We start from the raw sequence: 6,000 nt of genomic DNA, 5'->3' as shown, positions 1-6,000 counted from the left end.
GCTACAGAAGATCCATGCTATTGCCTGAACATTTCCTGGAATGCCCCGAGGATTTATAGAGGGAGAGGAGCTAAGTTGGAGCTATGGGACTGCTCTCTGTCATGCACGAGGTGTACCTTTCCATAGTCAGTGTCCACAGGAGTCATGCAAGTTGGTTACAGCTGCTATTGGTTAACAACCTGGAGCTAACAGCAGCTTGGTAGTTTTATAGGCCTGAGTTCAAGACCCATGGAGCCTTAAAGGGGGCTTCCCTTCCTGGGAACTTTGGCAATCTTACCTTTCCTCAGGGAATGTTGATCTGAGCTCAACAGGATCTGCTTGATGAGGAACGTGTGTGTGTGTGTGTGTGTGTGTGGTGGGCGGATGTTCTCCTGACCTTCCTTTAAAGATTAGCAAGAGTGTTCCATTATAAGAAGCCTCAGTGTAATCTCCTGGTTTTAAGGGTGTGATGGGGCAGGCGCTTTGCCCGCACTCCCCCGCACTGAAACGGACACCAGGGCAGAGAGCAGGCACCCGGGAAGGGGGGCCGACCACGGGGAACCCAGAAGCAGTAGCAAAGGCAGAGGCGGCCGGCAATCGGGAGGACTACCCGGCGCTGCCGGATGACATCAGGAGAGGAGGCGACGAGCGGGATGCCAAGAAGGGCGGGGCCCCGAACGCCGGGAGGACGCCAGCGCAGGAGGTGGAGGGGCGGGGGATTCAAAAGGGCGAGGGCCACAAACAAGGGGGGAGCTCCTGGAGGTGGGAGAAGGCCAGCCCCCTGCCAGGAGAGTGCAGCATGGGAGATCCCCTGCGCACAGACCCCCGCCAGAGGAAGGGACTCAGGGTGAGTCTATCCCCTTGCTGGGGAACCTACTGGGATTGAGCCGGGAAGAAGAGACCCAGGGCGGGGCCGCGAACCCCGCGAGTGGAGGGTTTGGGGAACTCAACCCCCTCCACTGACAAGGGACAGGCGTCCCCGTCCTAGGGCCCTGGGTCAGGGCTCGGAGAGTGGGAGGGCCCGAGCCCCCTTCCTGGCCCCTTGGATCCAAGTGGGTCTGGAGCGTGCCGGAGTTACAGGCCTCAGACCGCAGCCAGGCGGTTAGTCACAAAGCAAATACTCCCCTTTTGGGACGATGGCTCACCCGAACTCGGGGTGACCTCAGGAGAGTTGGTAACAAAGGGCAAAACAGAATTTATATTTCTGTGGAGTGTGTGACTCTCCCAGGCAGCAAAAACACTTAGGCTGTGTCTACACTGCACCCCTTTTCCGGAAAAGGGATGCAGATTAGACACTTCGGAATTTCAAATCCGCAGGGGATTTAAATATCCCCCGCGGCATTTGCATTTACATGGCTGCCGCTTTTTTCCTGCTTGGGGATAAGCTGGAGAAAAGCGCCAGTCTAGACGCGATTCTCCGGAAAATGAAAAGGGCTTATTTTCCGGAGAATCGCGTCTAGACTGGCGCTTTTCTCCGGCTTATCCCCAAGCCAGAAAAAAGCGGCAGCCATGTAAATGCAAATGCCGTGGGGGATATTTAAATCCCCCGCGGATTTGCAATTCCAACTCGTCACATTAGCATCCCTTTTCCGGAAAGGGATGCTAATGTAGACGTAACCTTAGTGTGGTCATTGCTAATCAAGGTGGTGTCCAAGCAAGTGAGGCAGCATTTGAAGTCCAGAGAGCTGGGCTTGTCCTTCCAAGAAAGGAAAGCCACCCCATAGGGAGAAAAAAAGTTAAAATTAAACCAACTTGTAACTGTATTATAGTAGAGAATAAAATTCTATTAGACAAGGCATACTCAAGGCACACAAGCTAGAGCTCCATTTCAGGCCAAGATGGTTGAGAAGGAGCTGAAGACAGTTTGCCCACTTTGACCTATCACACCTTGGTATGGGGCACAAGGGTGCGTAGGACACATACATGGGTGAAACAGATTCTGCAAACAAAAACCTCTTGAAGGTGCAGATACATCTGTAATGGAGCATCCATAGGGATACTGATGAAAGAAAAATCAAATTTACTAACAGGTAGAGTTACCTTTACCTCGGAACAATGGGACCTGGGCAGGAGCTAAGACAACAGAGGAGAAACAGCCAGGCTATCAAAATGAGACAAACTGTTTGTGGACTTGACTTGAGAATAATAGGACACTATGCTACAATGAGTAATTGGCACATAATGAAGATGGATAGGCTTTCAAGGATACTGCATTTTAACAATTATGCCAAAGAGAGGGAACAAACTGAGATTAGAAAAGAAATAGGAAAAAAAAGTGTGTCCACAAACTTGACTAGCAGAAGAATTATACGGCTGACTTAAAGTAAAGCAATTTGTATTTTGGAGATAGGATGCACTGAGGTCAATGCTATTATTTGTATTGCCTTACTTCTGTGGCTCAGTAGGAGTGTGCCAAGGGGAAAGGACCAAGAAAGAAGCCTTTCTTTCCTCTGTACACCCTAGGAAGGGGCAAGCAACAATTGTATTCCCAGTTATCGCTTCCTGGGGCACAAAATATCCTGAAAGCATTGGGGTGGCCTAGGTCTCCACCCCCACATCACAAAGGGACAATTTAGGTATCCATCTGCAAAAAGGGCGCACGCACTGTACATTCTATAAGGAGGATGCAATGGTCTTTTTCCCCTTTTAGACCTGGTATCTCTTGGTTTTTTTCCCTCTGAAGATTGAATGCCTCCTGAAATCGTCATAGAATGGTGCCTCTTAATAATGCCCCCCAGACAGATTAGTGCCCTAATGGCACAAAAATGCAGGAGTACAGCACACAATCATCTGTAAAATGTGTATTTTTTAAAAAACTGTAACATAATAGTGTCTTCTAGGGGGAAGCATTTTTGTGTAGTACCTAGTGTTTTTTTTTATCATTATAATTCTCTGTTCCCCTGGAATAGCTTTCACGTTTTATTTGATAGCCATTCCTATATACTTTGGGATATTACAAAGTCTCTTAATTACAAACAAACTCAGTGTCCTGTTATATAAAATAAAAGTTGTACTTCCAAAATCCGGGACTCTGGATGCTCCCGGAGCAGAGAGTCCAGGAACCTAAGGACAGGAGGGCCAGCTGGGTGAGACATCAGAGTCAGCAGTCTGGCTGGGGGACAGCATGAGACCAGAGCTGGAGCCCTTCAGCAGCCCCCAGGAGTGCAGGGCTGGGGCTGGAGACTCCAGCTTCCCCTGACTGTGCGGACCTGGGCTGGGGCTGTGTGGGGATGGGGTTGGAGCCCCACAGTTTTCCTCAGCTGTGCAGGGCCAGGGCTGGGGTAGCGTGGGGCTGGTGTTCAAGTCCCAACCCCACAGTTGCTCCTGTTGCACAGGAATGGAGCCCCACAACAGGTGCCCAGAGCCTGTGCCACCCAGGGCGCCAGTAGTAGAATGGCAAGCAGCCCAACCAAGTTGTGGGTAGGAGGGAAAGGCAGGGTTGCCAACTGGGACATCCTGCCAGCAGCAGGTGATGGGCTGGGGAGCAGGTGGCAGGAGGCCCCCCCGATCTGGCAAATTCTCTTGTTTAGGACTGGTCAAGTCCCAATGATGCTAGACCAGGGAGGTCCAACTTGTATAATGCAAAACAGTAGCAAGAATATTCTGGTGCAATCAGCATGTGGAGAAGTAAAATAAAATGATAATATATATCTTTACAGTTTATCCATGAAATAAATTAAGAGCCTGAGTCTGATTCCTTTCTTCATGTTTATTAACAACTTACTTCATGAGTAGATCCAAGGACTTCAGTTGAACTACTATGTGGGTAGGATACAATTCTGCATGAGAGTATATGCCAGCATTTGGCTCAAAAATAGGAGATCTCTGAAATATTGAGTGGTAGAATGTATTATAATGCATAAAAGCTGGGGTGAAATTGTGACCTAATTAAAGCCATTGGAAAAACTCCCATTAACTTCAGTGGGGTTAGGATTTCAACACGAGTCATTAAAAAATTAGTATGTCTAATCAAAAGAACCACCAAATGTGCTTGCTAAATATTTAGGGCTAAATGTAGGCATCTAAATGTCCACTGTGATTTGCAATATGTGGTAAATGTAAAGACATATTTTTCATTATGTCTATGCTATTATTTTTTTGCACGCAAGAGTCCCTTATTAATAACTAAAATAAGAATATCAAAAGAGTAAAAGAATAATAAATTACTTGCTTATTTTAGTTTAAATATAAGAAATACCATTTGGAAATCAACATAGAGGTACAGTGAGTCAACATCATAAAACATAACATGATAATCATATTTTGCATAAGTGAAAACATGGAGTAAAATTTTCGAAAGCATTTCCTGGGCTTCATTTGCATAAAGCCGGCCGGCGCCATTTTTAAATGCCAGCTAGTTCGGACCCCATGCCGCGCGGCTACACGCAGCACGGACTAGCTAGTTCAGATTAGGCTTCCTAATCGAAACTAGCTGTTCACCTCGTTCCATATTTAATAAATATGGATTTATTAAATGAAGAATTAACAATTCACTACAGGGTTAAACTAAAGGGGTATGTCTACACTTGCATCCTAGTTTGAACAAGGGATGCAAATGCAGGCATTCAAAATAGTCAATGAAGCGTAGATTTAAATATCCCGCGCTTCATTAGCATGATCTCGCTGGTGTGATAGTTCGAATCTCAGCTGATTCAAACTAGGAAGTGTGCACCAGGACTCATTAGTTCGAACCAACACCTTTGGTTCAAACTACTGTTACTACTCATTTTTTCAAGAGTAACGTTAGTTTGATCCAAGGGTTTTGGTTTGAACTAACATGTCCCGGTGTGCACTTCCTGGTTCAAATCAGCTGTGATTCGAACTAGCGCGCCAACAAGATCATGGAACTAGGGTGCAAGTATAGACATACCCAAGGGGATTGAGTTATCAAATGCCACTCTAGGGTTAAACTCAAGTGGAAGGATCTCTCTCTCTCTCTCTCTCTCTCTCTCTCTCTCTCTCTCTCTCTCTCACTCAATCATGACCTCCTTGCCACCATGGATGTAGAAGCTCTATATACCAACATCCCACATGAAGACGGATTACAAGCAATTAGAAACACTATCCCAGAGGACACTACTGCCAACCTGATAGCAGACCTATGTAACTTTGTTCTCACCCACAATTATTTCCGGTTTGAGAACAACTTATACCTCCAGATCAGCGGCACAGCCATGGGTACACGCATGGCCCCACAGTATGCTAACATCTTTATGGCTGACCTAGAACAACGTTTCCTCAACTCCCGTCCCCTTTCACCCCTCCTCTACCTACGGTACATCGATGACATCTTTATGATCTGGACACATGGCCAAGAAACACTGGAGATATTCCACAGAGATTTCAACAACCTACACCCCACCATCAACCTCAGCCTGGACCATTCTACACGAGAGATCCACTTCCTGGACACCACCGTACAAATCAACAATGGAAAATTAGACACCACTCTCTACAGAAAACCCACTGACTCATACAGTTACCTACATGCATCCAGCTCCCATCCAGAACACACCACACGATCCATCGTCTATAGCCAAGCCCTTCGATACAACCACATCTGCTCTAACCCCACTGACAGAGACCAGAAGCTTCAGGATCTCTACCAAGCATTTATAAATCTCAACTACCCACCCAGAGAAACAAAAAAGCAAATTGAAAGAGCCAGACGAATACCTAGAAACCATCTACTTCAAGACAGACCCAAGAAAACCAACAATAGAACACCACTTGTCATCACCTACAACCCCCAACTTAAACCTGTCCAACACATTATCAATAAACTACAGCCTATATTGGAACAGGATACCATACTCAAAGAGGCTCTGGGAGACAGACCCATAGTCTCCTATAGACAACCACCTAACCTCAAGATGATTCTTACCAACCACCACAGGACATACCACACTAATACCAACCCTGGTACCTTCCCTTGCAACAAACCCCGTTGCCAGCTTTGTCCACATATTCATTCTGCTGATACCATTATTGGACCTAACCAAGTGAGTTATAAGATCAAGA

At 46.5% G+C, this 6,000-nt stretch overlaps 1 long non-coding RNA gene across 1 annotated transcript in view; it reads left to right on the top strand.

The window, feature by feature from the left end:
- The first annotated feature begins 682 nt into the window (after positions 1-682).
- LOC106731668 (uncharacterized) overlaps positions 683-6,000 on the top strand; it is a 95,749-nt gene continuing 90,431 nt past the window's right edge. The window contains exon 1 of the long non-coding RNA XR_012900710.1: positions 683-826. This is a non-coding gene — a long non-coding RNA (uncharacterized LOC106731668). The remainder of the gene's footprint in view (positions 827-6,000) is intronic.

The sequence above is a fragment of the Pelodiscus sinensis genome, chromosome 1 (assembly GCF_049634645.1).
Source record: "Pelodiscus sinensis isolate JC-2024 chromosome 1, ASM4963464v1, whole genome shotgun sequence".
NCBI lineage: Eukaryota > Metazoa > Chordata > Testudines > Trionychidae > Pelodiscus > Pelodiscus sinensis.
This window is presented reverse-complemented; position numbering and strand designations above follow the sequence as displayed.